Source organism: Mus caroli, unplaced genomic scaffold (genome assembly GCF_978045245.1).
Source record: "Mus caroli unplaced genomic scaffold, Mus_caroli_1 scaffold_11, whole genome shotgun sequence".
Taxonomy (NCBI): Eukaryota; Metazoa; Chordata; class Mammalia; order Rodentia; family Muridae; genus Mus; species Mus caroli.
In genome coordinates this window covers 28,756,238-28,775,760 of record NW_028227266.1, presented here as the reverse complement: position 1 = coordinate 28,775,760, position 19,523 = coordinate 28,756,238, and positions in this window count along the sequence as shown.

The window sequence follows — 19,523 nt, the reverse complement described above, 5'->3', positions numbered from 1 at the left end:
TTCCACTGGATGGTTTTAGCTCCTTCATTAAAGAACAAGTGGTCATAGGTGTGTGGGTTCATTTCTGGGTCTTCAATTCTATTCCATTGATCTACCTGTCTGTCACTGTACGAGTACCATACAATTTTGTTTTTTAAAATCACAATTGCTCTGTAGTACAGCTTGAGGTCGGGGATGGTGATTCCTCCAGAGGTTCTTTTATTGTTGAGAATAGGTTTTGTTATCCTAGGTTTTTTGTTATTCCAGATGAAGTTGCAAATTGTCCTTTTTGATGGGGATTACATTGAATCTGTAGATTGCTTTCAGCAAAATAGCCATTTTTACTATATTAATCCTGCCAATTCATGAGCATGGGAGATCTTTCTATCTTCTGAGATCTTCTTTGATTTCTTTCTTCAGAGACTTGAAATTCTTATCATAGAGATCTTTCATTTCCTTAGAGTCACACCAAGGTATTTTATATTATTTGTGACTATTTTGATGGGTGTTGTTTCCCTAATTTCTTTCTCAGCCTGTTTATCCTTTGTGTAGAGAAAGGCTACTGATTTGTTTGAGTTAACTTTATATCCAGCTACTTCACTGAAGTTATTCATCAGGTTTAGGAGTTCTCTGGTGGAATTTTTGGGGCCACTTATGTATACTATCATACCATCTGTAAATAGTGATATTTTGACTTCTTCTTTTCCAATTTGCATCCCTTTGATCTCCTTTTGTTGCCTAATTGCTCTGGCTAGGACTTCAAGTACAATATTGATTAGGTAGGGAGAGGGAGGGCAGCCTAGTCTAGTCTCTGATTTCAGTGGGATTGCTTCAAGTTTCTCTCCATTTAGTTTGATGTTGGTTACTGGTTTGCTGTAGATTGCTTTTATTATGTTTAGGTATGGACCTTGAATTCCTGATCTTTCCCAAGACTTTTATCATGAATAGGTCAATTGGATTTGGATTTTGTCAAATGCATTCTCAGAATCTAATGAGATGATCATGTGGTATTTTTCTTTGAGTTTGTTTATATAGTGGATTATGTTGATGGATTTCCATATATTGAACCATCCTTGGATCCCTGAGATGAAGCCTACTTGATCATAATGGATGATCATTTTTGTGAGAATTTTATTGAGTATTTTTGCATCGATATTCATAAGGGAAATTGTCTGAAGTTCTCTTTCTTTGTTGGATCTTGGTGTGGTTTAGGTATCAGAGTAATTGTGGCTTCATAGAACGAATTGAGTAGAGTACCTTCTGTTTCTAGTTTGTGGAATAGTTTGAGGAGAATTGGAATTAGGTCTTCTTTGAAAGTCTGATAGAACTCTGCACTAAACCCATCTGGTCCTGTGCTTTTTTTTTTTTTTTTTTTTGGGGGGGGGGGTTGGGAGACTATTAATGACTGTTTCTATTTCTTTAAGGGATATGGGAGTGTTTATATTGTTAATCTGATCCTGATTTAACTTTGGTACCTGTTATCTGTCTAGGAAGTTGTCCGTTTCACCCAGGTTTTCCAGTTTTGTTGAGTATAGGCTTTTGTAGTAGGCTCTGATGATTTTTTGGATTTTCTCAGATTCTGTTGTTATGTCTTCGTTTTCATTTCTCATTTTGTTAATTAGGATTCTGTCCCTGTGCCCTCTAGTGAGTCTGGCTAACTGTATAAGTACCTTATGATCAGGTGATTCCATAGCAAAAAAGTTTACACAGCAAACAAGGATCATGAATGTTTTTCACGTTGACTGTGGTGGTCTCAAAAAGATGGAGGTTTGCATTTCCCTGATTTCTTAAGATTTTGTCCTAGGAAATGTAGTAGTGAACGTGTGTGCGTGTGTGTGTGTGTGTGTGTGTGTGTACACAAATATAATAATGTAGCTAGGTATTTAAAATGTTGAATATAAATGGAGTAGGACACGTAGAGGTCTTGCAGAGAGCATTTATCTACTTTTACCTAGACACTTGGGGTAAAAATGGACACTCAAGCCTGTGAATATGTGTGCATGAACAGGAAGAAGTTGCTTTGTGGGTTAGGCAGGGTTCTCTAGAGCAGTGGTTTTTACCCTTCCTAATGCTACAACCCTTTAATACAGTTCCTCATGTTATAGTGACCCCCCTCAGCCCTAAAATTATTTCATTGCTACATCATAACCATAATTTTGCTACTTTTATGGATTATAATATAAACATCTGATATGCAGGATATCTGATATGTGAGTTCTCCAAAGGGGTCATGACCCATAGTTTGAGAACCACTGCTCTCCAGATATAGAACCAACATAATGTGTGTGTATATACATGCATACACACACACATATGAGAAGATCTGGGTTGTCTGAAAGCAGTTATATACACTGAGCCCACATTTAAAGGCGGAAAAAGCTAGAGTCTGATGCCAGGATCAGGGTAGATACACTCAGAAAGAGGAAGGGCTCACAGGGATGCACAGTGATTTTTCTCTTGAATATCTTGTTCAGGCAACCCACCAATGGAAGGTGCTACCCACACTTAGTGCAGATCTTTCTTTACATGTCAGCCTTCTCTGGAGCAGATCTTCCCTGCACCCCAACACACCCAAGTATACAGGTACATTTCACCTGCCCAAAATATGTCTTAGTCCCATCAAGTTAACAAGTGTAACTATTGCAAATAATGGATAGTCTATACGGGTATGTGTAATAACCTGACATAAGATTTATGGGGAAGTCAATAGGTTAGGTTTCTTATTAGAGAAATCTAAATAATTTCAAAAGGCATATTTGACATCCATGCATTTACTACTTTTATTGATCAACCATTGGGGATTTCATCCTGGTAAGTTGCTATGCTAATTGCTCACCTGTCCTGCTGTCTTACATTTGGTTAAGCGTGGCCCTTTGGAGGATATGAGCAGGTTCTAGACCCGGCAGGAAGTGAGAGTGTGACCTTACTGGGAAGAAGGGTTTCTGAAGACACAGCAAAGTCAATGATCTTCAGATGAATCATCCAGAGTTAGAATGGGCTCAGATTTAGGAAGAAATGGATGACACCAGAGGGGTACCTGGGGAGAAGCGGAAGGCCACACATACATGACACAACCAAGGACTCCTGTAGCTAGGAGGAGTCGTGGAAGCATCATCCCACGCAGCCTCGGAGATGGGGGAGGGCATAGCCCTGACAGCACTTAAGACTTAAACTTCTGACCTCTGCGTCTGAGAGAAAATCTGTTTCTGTTGTTCAAAGGCATGGAGTTTGTGGAACTTTCTTACAGAAGGCTCAGGGAACGGGTCCACAGTTCATCTTTCCGCACAGCGGCTGCCTAGGGGAAGGAGCAAAGCTGCCCCCTTCATTGCCCCTTGAAGGATTATTTCTCATTTGCTGTGTTCACAGCTTCACCTTCCCTCTGTTCTTCCCCATGTCACATTTGAGCAGCCGTAACAACTATGACCGCCTGGGTAGCTAACAAACAATAGACATTCATCCTTCACAATTCTGGAGGCTGCAGGTTTTAGGCCGAGCTCAGGCAGGTTGTGTCAGGGAAGGTCCCATTTCCTTGTTCTCACTGTACATCACATGCTGGAAGGTTAAGGGGACTTTGAACATCCCTAGAGACATTTATAAGGGCACTAACCCATTTGTGAGGGCTTTACCTTCACAAACAAATCACCTTCCAAGGGCCTCGCCTCCCAGCAGTACGCTTGGCTGTTAAGGTTTCAAGTTTTGAATCTGCAACAGACACAATTATTCAGCCTGTATCACTCAAATAAGAGATCAAAGGCAGTGCTAGGACTGGCTCAGTCTTAACTGAATCAAATCACATGCTACACTATTTATTACCAGAGCTAATGAGTCAAACAGTAGATATGACATCTAGCATTTTCTCATCTCCTTTATCAACGAGAATGCAGTTTGCAGACTTGGCTGTTGGAAAGAAAGCTGGCAACAGTATCTGGCTATTATCTAATTTAACTAATTAACTAATTATTAATTAATTTGCTTGGCTACTCAGGTTTTAAATGATGCCACTTATTCTTTCATGCTTATTACAACAACATTCCTTCCGAAGTAAATGAATGTAAATAAAAAAGATAAATTAAAAGAATACAATAAATCTAGCTTTCAAAACTGTCTGCACCAGCACATATTTGCAGCCAGAGGGGTAAGGGTTCCGGTCTTCCCCCATCTTTGCCTACAGTTAGTTTAGTCATATGACTTTTACTAATCTTTATCCAGACACTTGGGGTCAAAACAGCCATGCTTGCATGCATCCGCAAGTGCATGGATATGTATGCATAAGCAGGGAGAAGTGTGCTGTGCATTAGAAAGGGGTTTCTTCTGCTGCTTGGTTATTCTGATAGTTGGTAGTAGTAAGCACTTCTCCACATACCTATTGACTACTCCTGACTCCTTCCCGTGTATTGTCTGCTATTGACTACTCCTGACTCCTTCCCGTGTATTGTCTGCTCATGTACTTTTTACCAATTTTCAATTAGGAATTCACATTAAGCCTCCGGTTTTTTTTTCCCTGCCCATTGTAAATCCATTCTATTTTCTCAGCTTTCTCTCGACATTTCATAGCATGCATTATTAAACAGAGATATTTCACTTTAATGTATTCAAATAAATCAAGTTTTCCCTTTATGTATAGTTCAGGGAGTTCTTGATACACTCAAGTGTCAAAAATACACTCTTCCAAATGTCTTCATATTACCTTTGTAGTTTTTTACTTTATTATTTAGATGTTTATCTCACATAAATTCTTTATTTTCCTGAGTGATATATTAATTTAAATCAATCCTTCTAAAGAAACTTCGCTCTTTTTAGTAAAACTATCATCTACTTATAAGTGGCTAAAAGATAAAGAAAAAATTCCCCAAGTTGGCCAAAGATACAAGTGACGTCAGCACCCAAAGGAATTCCAAATGGAAACAAAACAAAACAAACCATGGACAAACTCACTAATACTGTAGTAATAAACCTGAAAGGAAGACCACTTTAATATTTCAAATTAGCAAAGATTGAAAGGTTAAAATTTGATGTTGGTGAGCAGCCGGGAAACCAGGTCTTCATAGTTTATAGGTGTTTACTAAGCCAGTGAAAATAGTTTAGAAAGAAATTTGCAAATATCTAATGCATTTGCATTGTGACTACATTCTTGACTTCTTCCTCTACATAAGCACAGCTTATGTAAATAATCATGGCAGTTCCGTGTAATCAGAACAGTGGCTGATAGCAGGAGAGGTTGATAGGGGTTAGCACGTAAGGAAATCCCTGTCAGGGTCAGGTTGATGGCCTCGATCCTGGAACAGAGATCACACACAGGAAATGCAGAGTTTGCCACTGTTAGGCAAATCCACCATCTGAATGCACAGTGACAGCTATAAAAACAACCCCAGGGGAGGGAACCAGAATTAGCATACTGTCATGTGAAAAATGTAGCCTCAAGAAAACATGTGGATATTTTTTTTTAACTATAGAATTGCCCAGTCATGTACAAAACATACCAAGAACTAGAAAAATATGGCCCGTTCACAGAAAACACTATTTGACAGAAACTGTCTCTAAGGAAATCACACATCCGACATATTAGTCAAAGATGTTCAATCGAGTGTTCTCGGCGTGTTTAAGGCAGTAAAGGCACCATAAGCAGGGAGCTAAGGGATCACAGGCTAACGATGTATACACAGATGAGTAGCAAAGTGTTATAAATTACTGAAGGACATCCAGAGGTCTGAAGCTGGAAATTATAAGGGAAATGAATTTCACTCGAGTGACACCATGGCTGATTTGAGAAGCCTTCTGGAAATTAAGGCAATTGAAGGAACCAAATCCAAGAAGGTAAGAAATAAAACAGTTAAACCCCAGACCCCTGGGGCTGGAGAGATGGCTCAGCAGTTAAAAGCACTGACTGTTCTTCCAGAGGTCCTGAGTTCAATTCCCAGCAACCCCATGGTGGCTCACAACTATCTGTGATGGGATCTGATGCCCTGCTTTGGCGTGTCTGAAGACAGTGACAGTGTACTCATATAAATAAAATAAATATTTTTTGTAAAAAAAAAAAAAAGACCCCAGGGGAGCTGCAGAAGACCAATGTGTTGTGAGAGTTCCAGAAAAGAGCAAGGCAAGGTGTATCAGAAGGAACCGTGCCCAAGAACTCCCAACGTCAATGAAAGACATGAACATCTGTCTACACGACCAAGAAGATTGCTGAACTGCAAGCCTGACAGATTGAAAAAGGTCTTCACAAGACCAGCGTGCTCAGCTTATTCAAAGACAGGCAAAGGGGAGCTAGAGAGGAGTAGGAAGAAGGGGTACCAAGGTAGAAGGGATCCTCACCTAAAACTAAGAAAGTACTTAAAGACTGGCAAAACAGACAATGCTCAACAGGGAATTCCAGTTCTTCCAAAACCTTCTAGAATAGAGGAGAAATTCAGACCTCCCTGGATGAACAAAACCGGTTGGCCTGGAAAGCCCTTGGGCTGCAATGGAAATCCATCCAGCAATCACAAGGTCACGGGCAAAAAACCAGGAAGCTTCCAAAAGTGACAGCTTAAATAACCATGGAAGTCAGCATTGTAGCTTCTCATTCTAGGTACAAAAGACTGAAAAGTTAAACACATATAGCAACAGTCATAAGTCTATGTTAACTGGCACAGGACATGTGAAGATATTAAATATGACAATAGCAATATAAATCATAGAGACAGACATCGCCATGACAGGTGATAATGTATATTCTATTGGCATATATCAGTATAGTTTTACTAGATTGTAATAAGTTGAGGGTGTTCATTGTAGCATTCAGCATGGTCAGAAAACATTCAGAAAGAGGAATTGATTTGCTCTGCAAGAGCATCACCTCTAAATAATAAAAACCAAGGCACTAATGGAGAAGTTGAGGGCCACTTAAGATATACAGAAAATATACCTGGATGTCAGAGGTGAGTTCTTTTAAAATCATTACCCAAATGTAAGTATATTAATGACATAGATCAGCAGAATGGACTTCACAAGTAAATCAACAATATACTATCTGTAGGACAGTTTAAAGATATAAATAGGTTTTAAAAGAAAAAGAAGGAAAAATATTGCATATAAACAGTAACCCAAAGAGAGCTGGGGTGGCTGCAACAACACTAAACAAAATAGAATTTAAATCAAAACAAAATCTCTTGATAAGGAAGCTAATTTATAAAGAAGATATAATAATTATGAACACATATGTAACAAAAAACAGAATCAAAGAGAGAAACATAAAGTGCACACCTTTAATACCAGTACTCATGAGGCAGAAGTGGGCTGATCTCTGTGAGTTCGGGGCCACCCTGGTCTGCACAGCAAGTTCCAAGCTAGTTAGGTCTACACCCATGGAACCCTGGAGGAGGAGAGAGGGAAGGGGAGGAGGAGAAGGAGAAGGGGAGGGGAGGGGAGAGGGAGGAGGGGGAGGAAGAGAGGGAGAAGGATAGGGAGAAGGGATGAACTCACATAAACCATCTTTCTGAACACAATGAAATGAAATTTGACAAAATAATAGAAGGCTCAAAAAGAAGAAGAAAAAAACTCTCTGGGAAATTAGAAAATAGAAATTACAACAAAAGCAAACAGAAAAATGGCACACCAAAAGCTACAGGGCTTATTGATACACTCTGCCAAACACTGAAGAATTAAGAGTAATTTTCAACTCTTCCAAAAAATGAATGAATTCATAAATCATTCTAAAACCAAAAACCAAACACTAACACTAAAGCCAAAGATACTATAAATAAAATCTTTAGGCCAATATGTCTTACCAAGATTACTGTAAAAACCCCCATTTATTATATCAGTTATAACACGGATGCATTTGTTTTCAACAAATGCACTATCATGACAGACTCATCAGCATGCGAGGATTGCACATCATAGCTGGGACAGGTTCAAGAATTAGTTAATTAGTCAATATACAGCATCACAATAGATGAGAGATGGAAATGCATGATCATCTTGAATGATACAGAAAAGGCGTTTGACAAAACTCAATGACCCCTTATCAGGAAAAAGATAACACTCAACAAACTAGGAATAGAGAACCACTCTGACATAGTTTAGAATACATATAAAACCCTGCAGTTAAGACGCCACTCAAGATCTTGGTTCCGGGACTCTGATGAAAAAGTAGTCGGCATAGGTGAGAGTGTGCACACAGAAGCAGACAGCTTCTGGGACAGGCAGGAGCCACAGAGCTTCTGAGGCAGCCACCTTTTCGGGCTCCAGACCACCTTCCCGGCCAGAGGACAGGTGTCCACCTGGCCCAGGAGGCTTTTGCCTCAGGAACAGAAGGAGCCATCTTGGTTCTGGGACTCTGCCGAAAAGTAGTCTGCACAGGTGAGAGTGTGCACACAGAAGCTAACAGCTTCTGTGACAGGCCATCATCTTAGGCCAGAAGGGAGGTCCGAACGCCAGATATCTGTGCACCTTCCCTGTAAGAGGAGAGCTAGCCTGCAGAGAGTGCACTGACCACTGAAACTCAGAGGAGAGAGCTAGTCTCCCAGGTCTGCTGATAGAGGGTAACAGAATCACCAGAGGAACAATCTCTAAATAGAGACAACTATAACAACTAACTACAGAGATTAAGGTAAACATAAGAATCTTACTAACAGAAACCAAGACCACTCACCATCATCAGAACCCAGCACTCCCACTTCTCCCAGTCCAGGGCACCCCAACACACCCGAAAAGCTAGACCTGGATTTAAAAGCATATCTCATGATGATGGTAGAGGACATCAAGAAGAACCTTAATAACTCACTTAAAGAAATACAGAAATACTGCTAAACAGGTAGAAGACATTAAAGAGGAGGCACAAAAATCCCTTAGAGTATTGCAGGGAAACACAACCAAACAGGTGATGGAATTGAATAAAACCATCCAAGACCTAAAAAGGGAAGTAGACACAATAAAGAAAACCCAAAGTGAGGCAATGCTGGAGATAGAAACCCTAGGAAAGAAATATGGAACCATAGATGTGAGCATCAGCAACAGAATACAAGAGATGGAAGAGAGAATCTCAGGTGCAGAAGATTCCATAGAGAACATCGGCATAACAATCAAAGAAAACGGAAAATGCAAAAAGATCCTAACTCAAAACATCCAGGAAATCCAGGACACAATGAGAAGACCAAACCTACGGATAATAGGAGTAGATGAGAATGAAGATTTTCAAATCAAAGGACCAGCAAATATCTTCAACAAAATTATAGAAGAAAACTTCCCAAACCTAAAGAAAGAGATGCCCATGAAGCCTACAGAACTCCAAATAGACTGGACCAGAAAAGAAATTCCTCCCGACACAAAATAATCAGAACAAATGCACTAAATAAAGATAGAATACTAAAAGCAGTAAGGGAAAAAGTCAAGTAACATATAAAGGCAAGCCTATTAGAATTACACCAGATTTTTCACCAGAGACTATGAAAGCCAGAAGATCCTGGACAGATGTTATACAGACACTAAGAGAACACAAATTCCAGCCCAGGCTAACATACCCAGCCAAACTCTCAATTACCATAGATGGAGAAACCAAAGTATTCCACGACAAAACCAAATTCACACATTATCTTTCCACGAATCCAGCCCTTCAAAGGATAATAACAGAAAAAAAAAAAAAAAAAAACAATACAAGGACGGAAACCACATCCTAGAAAAAGCAAGAAGGTAATCCCTCAACAAACTTAAAAGAAGACAGCCACAAGAAAAAAGCGCCAACTTTAACAATAAAATAACAGGAAGCAACAATTACCTTTCCTTAATATCTCTTAATATCAATGGACTCAACTCCCCAATTAAGAGACATAGACTAACAGACTGGCTACACAAACAGAACCCAACTTTTTGCTGCTTACAGGAAACTCATCTCAGAGAAAAAGATAGACATTACCTCATAATGAAAGGCTGGAAAACAATATTCCAAGCAAATAGTATGAAGAAACAAGCTGGAGTAGCCATTCTAATATCTAATAAAATCGACTTCCAACCCAAAATCATCAAAAAAGACAAGGAGGGTCACTTCATACTCATCAAAGGTAAAATCCTCCAACAGGAGCTATCAATTCTGAATATCTATGTTCCAAATACAAGGGCAGCCACATTCATTAAAGAAACTTTAGCCGGGCATGGTGGCGCACGCCTTTAATCCCAGCACTCAGGAGGCAGAGGCAGGCGGATTTCTGAGTTCGAGGCCAGCCTGGTCTACAGAGTGAGTTCCAGGACAACCAGGTCTATACAGAGAAACCCTGTCTCCAAAAACCAAAAAAAAAAAAAAAAAAGAAACTTTAGTAAAGCTCAAAGCACACATTGCACCTCACACAATAATAGTGGGAGACGTCAACACACCACTTTCACCACTGGACAGATCATGGAAACAGAAACTAAACAGGGACACAGTGAAACTAACAGAAGTTATGAAACAAATGGATCTGACAGATATCTACAGAACATTTTATCCTAAAACAAAAGGATATAACTTCTTCTCAGCACCTCATGGTACCTTCTCCAAAATTGACCACATAATTGGTAACAAAAGGAGCCTCAACAGATACAAAAATATTGAAATTGTCCCATGCATCCTATCAGATCACCATGGACTAAGGCTGATCTTCCATAACAAAATAAATAATAGAAAGCCAACATTCACGTGAAAACTGAACAACACTCTTCTCAATGATACCTTGGGCAAGGAAGGAATAAAGAAAGAAATTAAGGACTTTTTGGAGTTTAATGAAAATGAAGCCACATCATACCCAAATTTATGGGACACAATGAAAGCATTTCTAAGAGGAAAACTCATAGCTCTGAGTGCCTCCAAAAAGAAACTAGAGAGAGCACACACTAGCAGCTTGACCACACACCTAAAAGCTCTAGAACAAAAGGAAGCAAACTCACCCAAGAGGAGGAGATGGCAGGAAATAATGAAACTCAGGGGTGAAATCAACCAAGTCGAAACAAGAACTATTCAAAGAATCAACCAATCAAGGAGCTGGTTCTTTGAGAAAATCAACAAGATGATAAACCCTTAGCCAGACTCACTAGAGGGCAGAGCGAAAGTATTCGAATTAACAAAATCAGAAATGAAAAGGGAGACATAACAACAGATCCTGAAGAAATCCAAAACACCATCAGATCCTTCTACAAAAGGCAATACTCAACAAAACTAGAGAACCTGGATGGAATGGACAAGTTTCTAGACAGATACCAGGTACTAAAGTTAAATCAAGATCATGTTAATGATCTAAACAGTCCTATATCCTCTAAAGAATTAGAAGCAGTCATTAATAGTCTCCCAACCAAAAAAAGCCCAGGACCAGATGGGTTTAGTGCAGAGTTCTATCAGACCTTCAAAGAATATCTAATCCCAGTTCTTCACAAACTTTTCCACAAAATAGAAACAGAAGGTACCCTACCCAACTCATGCTATGAAGCCACAATTACTCTGATACCTAAACCACAAAAAGACCCAACAAAGACAGAGAACTTCAGACCAATTTCCCTTATGAATATGATGCAAAAATACTCAATAAGGTTCTCGCTAACCGAATCTAAAAACACATCAAAACAATCATCCATCCTGACCAAGTAGGTTTCATCCCAGGGATGCAGGGATGGTTCAATATACGGAAATCCATCAACGTAATCCAGTATATAAACAAACTCAAAGACAAAAACCATATGATCATCTCATTAGATGCAGAGAAAGCATTTCACAAAATCCAACACCCATTCATGATAAAAGTCTTGGAAAGATCAGGAATTCAAGGCCCATACCTAAACATGATAAAAGCAATCTACAGCAAACCAGTAGCCAACATCAAAGTAAATGGTGAGAAGCTGGAAGCAATCCCACTAAAATCAGGGACTAGACAAGGCTATCCATTCTCTCCCCACCTATTCAATATTGTACTTGAAGTCCTAGTCAGAGCAATTCGACAACAAAAGAAGATCAAGGGGATACAAATTGGAAAAGAAGAAGTCAAAATATCACTTTTTGCAGACGATATGATAGTATATATACGTGATCCTAAAAATTCCACCAGAGAACTCCTAAGCCTGATAAACAGCTTCAATGAAGTAGCTGGATATAAAATTAACTCAAACAAATCAATGGCCTTTCTCTACACAAAGAATAAACAGGCTGAGGAAGAAATTAGGGAAACAATACCCTTCACAATAGTCACAAATAATATAAAATACCTTGGCGTGACTCTAACTAAGGAAGTGAAAGATCTGTATGATAAAAACTTCAAGTCTCTGAAGAAAGAAATTCTAGAAGATCTCAGAAGATGGAAAGATCTCCCATGCTCATGGATTGGCAGGATCAACATTGTAAAACTGGCTATCTTGCTGAAAGCAATCTACAGATTTAATGCAATCCCCATCAAAATTCCAACTCAATTCTTCATTGAATTAGAAAGAGCAATCTGCAAATTCATCTGGAATAACAAAAAAACCTAGTATAGCAAAAACTCTTCTCAAGAATAAAAGAACCTCTGGTGGAATCACCATGCCTGACCTAAAGCTGTACTACAGAGCAATTGTGATAAAAACTGCATGGTACTGGTATAGCGACAGACAAGTAGACCAATGGAACAGAATTGAAGACCCAGAGATGAACCCACACACCTATGGTCATTTGATCTTTGACAAGGGAGCTAAAACCATCCAATGGAAAAAAGACAGCATTTTCAACAAATGGTGCTGGCACAACTGGCTGTTATCATGTAGAAGAATGCGAATTGATCCATTCCTATCTCCTTGTACTAAGGCCAAATCTAAGTGGATTAAGGAACTCCACATAAAACTAGAGACACTGACACTTATAGAGGAGAAAGTAGGAAAAAGCCTCAAAGATAATGGGTACAGGGAAAAAGTTCCTGAATAGCACAGCAATGGCTTGTGCAGTAAGATCGAGAATCAATAAATGGGGCCTCATAAAGTTGCAAAGCTTCTGCAAGGCAAAAGACACCGTCAACAAGACAAAAAGACCACCAACAGATTGGAAAGGGATCTTTACCTATCCTAAATCAGATAGGGGACTAATATCCAATACATATAAAGAACTCAAGAAGGTGGGCTCCAGAAAATCAAATAACCCCATTAAAAATGGGGCTCAGAGCTGAACAAAGAATTCTCACCTGAGGAATACTGAATGGCAGAGAAGCACCTGAAAAAATGTTCAACATCCTTAATCATCACGGAAATGCAAATCAAAACAACCCTAAGATTCCACCTCACACCAGTCAGAATGGCTAAGAGCAAAAATTCAGGTGACAGCAGATGCTGGTGAGGATGTGGAGAAAGAGGAACACTCCTCCATTGTTGGTGGGATTGCAAGCTTGTACAACCACTCTGGAAATCAGTCTGTCAATTCCTCAGAAAATCGGACATAGTAATACCAGAGGATCCCGCAATAACTCTCCTGAGCATATATCCAGAAGATGTCCCAACCAATAAGAAGGACATATGCTCCACTAAGTTCATAGCAGTCTTATTTATAATAGCTAGAAGCTGCAAAGAACCCAGATGCCCCTCAACAGAGGAATGGATACAGAAAATGTGCTACATCTACACAATGGAGTACTGCTCAACTATTAAAAAGAATGAATTTATGAAATTCCTAGGCAAATGGATGGACCTGGAGGGCATCATCCTGAGTGAGGTAACCCAATCACAAAGGCACTCACACAATATATACTCACTGATAAGTGGATATTAGCCCAGAAACTTAGGATACCCGAGATATAAGAGACAATTTGCTAAACACATGAAACTCAAGAAGAATGAAGACCAAAGTGTGGACACTTTGCCCCTTCTTAGAATTGGGAACAATCACCCATGGAAGGAGTTACAGAGACGATGTTTGGAGCTGTGTCGAAAGGATGGACCATCTAGAGACTATCATATCCGGGGATCCATCCCATAATCAGCTTCCAAACGCTGACACCATTGCACACACTAGCAAGATTTTGCTGAAAGGACCCAGATATAGCTCATAGTCTCTTGTGAGAGTATGCCAGGGCCTAGCAAACACAGAAGTGGATACTCACATTCAGCTATTAGATGGATCACAGGGCCCCCAATGGAGGAGCTAGAGAAATTACCCAAGGAGCTAAAGGGATCTGCAACCCTATAGGTGGAACAACATTATGAACTAACTGGTAACCCTGAGCTCTTCACTCTAGCTGCATATGTATCAAAAGATGGCCTAGTAGGCCATCACTGGAAAGAGAGGCCCATTGGACTTGCAAACTTTATATGCCCCAGTACAGGGGAACGCCAGGGCCAAAAAATGGGAGTGAGTGGGTAGGGGAGTGAGGGGGGAGGGCATGGGGGACTTTTGGGATAGCATTTGAAATGTAAATGAGGAAAATACCTAATTAAAAAAAAAGACGCCACTCAATGGTGAAACAGAACACTTGCCTTCTAAGATCTGGAGCAAGACTAAGATGACAAATTTTGCCGTTTTTATTCTATACAGTATTCAAAGTTCTGAACAGAACAATTAGACAAGGCAAATAAATCAAAAAGGCAAACAAGTTCAGAAGGACTTTCCTACAGAAATTTTTTTCCCATTTTTCCTATTCATAGCTGACAGTATTATGTATTTAGAAAAGTGTAGCTCTCCAAACAAAAGAGAATAAATCTTAATATATGTAGCATAATTGCAGGTTATAAATATCAAAGCATAAAAATAAATTTAAGGGTGTCTATTACTGTGGTGATAGGACATAATGTCAAACTGTCTTCTAAATATTTACATTTTTTACCCACAGAGTAGCACTGCTCTCAGACTTGTTCAAAGAACACTCTGTTAGCTGTGAGCAATGGTTAATGAAGGGACTTACAACTGATCGAAGTATCCAGAACAAATGACTGTCAGGTGCTCTGATCCGGATACATCAGTATATCACCATCTCTACACTTAGGATCTCACAGCAGCTGTGGTAACCTGAACGAGATGGAGCTCATCCATCATGAATAGAGCAGGCTCTCCCAAGACCCTCCCCCTCCCCCGTTGCCAAGGAAAAGACCGTGTCGTTGCCCTGGATCCAGTAAATAGCCTCTTACCCACCCATGTCCACGCAACTACAGTTAAACCCAGTGCATCACAGAAAAGCGGAGTAAGGAAAACAGGAAAGTTGGCGGGAGTCTGTTGGGAAACAGGAGGGTTTCAGAGGAAGGGGAAAGACCGAGGATACTGGGGGAAGGAAAGTGACCCAAACCATTATATAAGTATGAAGTTGTCAAAAATAACGTGCTTTAAAAATCTAATTTATATACATAATAAATAATCTGAAATGAGATTAGAGAAGAAGTTTCCATTTGCATGAGTAAAATTCTGAGAACTAAGCCTAGCCAAGAAAGCGAAAGACTTACTGTCTGTGTCCACATCTATAAAGCATCGCTGAGATTAGAGACTTAACTAAATAGTAGCCATCAGAGCAGAGGTTTACCTTGTCAGGCTGATTGGATTGAGAGGTGCCTGAGAGATTAGGAAAGCATATCTCTGGGTGTGTCAGTGAGGGAGTTTACAGTGAGGAGGCCTGGAGAATGAAGAGAAAAAGAAAAATATCTCTCTCTCTCTCTCTCTCTCTCTCTCTCTCTCTCTCTCTCTCTCTCTCTCTCTCTCTCTCTCTCTCTGCTGTGGCATACCTTTCCCGCCATGATGCACCAAGCTATGAGCTAAACATAAATAATTCCTCTCTTAAGTTGTTCTGATGGGTACTTCATCACGGCAGTAAAAGATCTAATGCATACCGCGTTCACAGGATGGAATGTTCGCATGTCAGTCCTACCCAGAGTGATGTAGAGCTAGTGTGATTCCTATCCTAATGACGTGCTTGCAGAAAAATAAAACCCATCTCAGGCACAGGATTTGTATCTGAAACCCCAGCAGTACTGAGGTGACAGAGGAAAACCACAAGCTTGAGGGTCTCCTGAACAATGTAGTAAGTTCAAGGCTAGCCTGAGCTACATAGCAAGCCCCATCTCAAAAAAAAAAAAAAAGCCTAATACATAAATTGATATGTAATCTGAAGGGAGCCCTAATTGTCATTGCCATCTGAAAGAAGAAGGAGGAAGAGAAGGAGAAGGAGGGGTGAGGAGGAGGGGAGGGGGAGAAGAAGAAGAGGAAGGAGGAGAAGGAGAAGAAAGAGAAGGAGGAGGAGGAGAAGGAAGAGAAGGAGGAGGAGAAGGGGGAGAGGAGGGGAGGAGAGGAGAGGAGGAGGAGGAGAAGAAGAAACAAACCTGTAAGTTTTGATCTCATTTTTCTAATTTTAACAAAAAAAAAAAACAAAAACAAAAACAAAAAATCATGATGCTGACATAAAGCTATCTATACATATAAAACAATGGAGAGCCAGAGTGCCAAGGTCATTCAGTGAAGAAAACTAATTGTTTTAATCAATCATCTTTATTTTTAATTTTATGTACATTGGTGTTTTGTCACATGTATGCCTGTGTGAGGGTGTTGTATTCTCTGGAACTGGAGTTACAGACAGGTGTGAGATGCCTTGTGGGTGCTGGGAATTGAAACCAGGACCTCTGGAAGAACAGCCAGTGCTCATAACCACTGAGCCATCTCCGAAGCCCTGAAAAATGAGGAATTCTTTGCAACAAATGGTGCTAGGAAAACTGGACATCACGATAATAATGAAATTGAGACTTTGCCTGACAACACATACAAATGAACTCAACATGGATAGAGCTAACCAAAGAATCTAAAACTAGAACACTTTTAGGAAGAAAACTCTATAATGCTTGATTTTGCAAAAATATACAGGTGACAAAAGAAAAAATAGCAAAATGAACTTCCTCAAAATTAAAACATTTTGTGCATCGAAGGACATTAATAAATGAAAGGATACTCATTTCACTCCAAAATGCGTGTTGTAAAACTTATGTGATACGGAATTAATATCCATAATATATAAAGAACTCCTACAGCTAAATAACAAAACCTCGCAAATGAGCAAGTGACTTGAACAAACATGTTACCAAATAAGATACACAAAGAAAAGACATTTAGCGCCATTAGTCATTTTGATGTAATCAAAACCACAATAAGTCCTAGAGAACCTCAGCTCTACTTTAAAAAAAAAAAAGATATAAAAGAAATGCTGTCAAGGACAGAAAGTAGAACTTGGGCATGTGTGCTGGGACAGTGCCTCTGCAGTCCCTCTGCAGTAATCAGAATGACAGTTCCTTCGAAGTTAAGCATAGGATTACTGTATGAATTGGCAGTTCCTCTCCTGGACTTAGAATGACTGTGAAGAGATCCAAAGATGTAGCCAATGTTCATAGCAACATTATTTACAATACCAAACACCAGTAGCAATCTGAATGGCTACCAAGCAGTGACTGGTTAAATAAAGGCTGTTGCATACAAGCCAGGGAATATTATCCAGCCATGAAAAGCATGCAGCTCTGACATATACTACAAAACAGATGGCCGAAAATAAATGACATGAGCCAGACACAAAAGAACAAGTACCATATGATTTTACCCATATGAATGTGAGTGAAAAGGGGAATAGAAGGAGAACAGATTAGTAGGACCCAGAGGCTGGGGAGAGGAAAACTGCTGCTTACTGAGTACAGGACTTCTCTTTGGAGCGGTGAACGCTTTGGGAGTAGAGAGAAATGATGGTCAAGCAATGCGATGCTTATCACAAAGCCCAGATTTCCGAACACAGAGTTAACATTAGTTCATATAAAATCATGGTGACAGATGTATAAAGAGAGGCTCCTCCATCACAACAACAAAAGAGAAATTACAATAAAGACATAGCATCCTGGGTAAGCCCCCAAACATGATGCCAACTGAAAGACGGGCTTTGCAGGATGGTAATGACTGGGTCTTGTTCTGGTGGTGACTGTACCCATCACCCACCTGTCAGCAACCTGGATGTGTGGCTCCCACTCTCTGTATTTGTCAAAATTCATTAACTTATACATCCTTTTAAAAGAATGATTTGATTCCATGTAACTTCTAATTTAAAAAAATAGCACTTGCAGAAATCTCGACTTCGGTTGCAGGAACTCTGTCTCCAGCAGTCTGGATTTGCAGCATTGCAGGGGACATTTCTGGCTCTGGAACTGTGGCTAATGAGAACCCACTTGCTGGCTGAAGGAGGAGTGGAGTGGTTTGGGCAGTGTACCAAACTGATGGCAGCAGTGGCTTGTTCACACTGGGCAAGATGGAGCACAGCCCAGCATGTCCTGTCCTCTCTTCCACACTGTCCTGAGTCTCCTGAAAAAGGGACAGCCACTCCTCCCTCCTTCAGGACACTCCAGCATGACAAGACTGCAGGGTCCACTTGCATCGCTTTCGTCGTGGAATTGCCTTGCCCTGACACCCCCTAACAAATGGGTTCAGTCCAGGGACTGTAAACCTTCCCCTCAGGGCCACCCTAACTCTGCTGCATCCGAATCCTACCTTGCTGCTGTGCAAAAAGCACCGCCTGCCACATCTTGCTTCCCTCCCCACAAGGGACCAGTCCAGGCCTGTGGCTTGTGCTGAGGGTAGACCTTGGGCTGGCTCGTGCTGGCATAGGAAATTACACTGCCCCTGGTCCCAGCAGCAGATTTCATTTCCTTGGAAGGAATTGCTCTCAGCTTCCTGTGGGTGTGGCCATCACTCCCAGTGGCAATGATTTCCATCTCCAGATGCCTGTGGGGACCTAGCTTTGCCTCTGGAAAACACAAGGAGCAGGGGATGAAATGAGTTACAAGAGAACCCGGTGCTCTCTGTGATAGACAGAAAATCTGATGCCTACCTAACACCATGGGGTTTAAAAGTGACCAAGTCATCTCATCTGACCCATGAGGTAAGAAGAGCTCAAGGAGGTGAACTGATTTATCCAAAGTGTCATAGCTGATGACTAGCAGAGCCAATATGGAACATATTCTCCTAAAACACCAATCCATTCCTCAAACACATTCAGTGGGTCCCCTTTACTCCCAGAGGGAGAGCTGTAGTGTTTATGGTGGACTCCAAAGACCCACACAATCTGCCTTCTACCCAGAACCTGCTGACCTCTCTCCCTTCCTTCTCCTCTCACCTCTCCACCTCAGCCCTTGGACAGCAAGGAGTCCCTGAGCACGGGTCACCTAGCACACCAGGTAGACTCGGTTTCTAGGCTTTGAATGAAGGTGTTTATGTGTTGAAAGCTTGGTCCCCACGGTATGACATTAAGAGCTGGTGGCTCTTATATTCACTCTATAAGAAGTGAACCAAGAAGCAGAGAAGGGGCTGCACAAGTTCTTAAAGGACTCCGAGTTAACTCTCATCAGAACAGCGGTACTAAGACAGGAACTTTTAGGAATGTAGGGAAATGGTGGCTCCCATTTGTGTGACTTCATGAACCCTGAGACCTTCCTTCACCACAGCTGAGCAGCTGTCATCCTGCCTTTGACCCTCCAGAACAGGAAGCTAACTAAACCTCTTTACTTTTTAATGTGTTCAGTTTCCAGAATTTGATTGCAGTAACAGGAACCTGACAAATACACCCATCTGCCCTGACCTCAGCATCCTC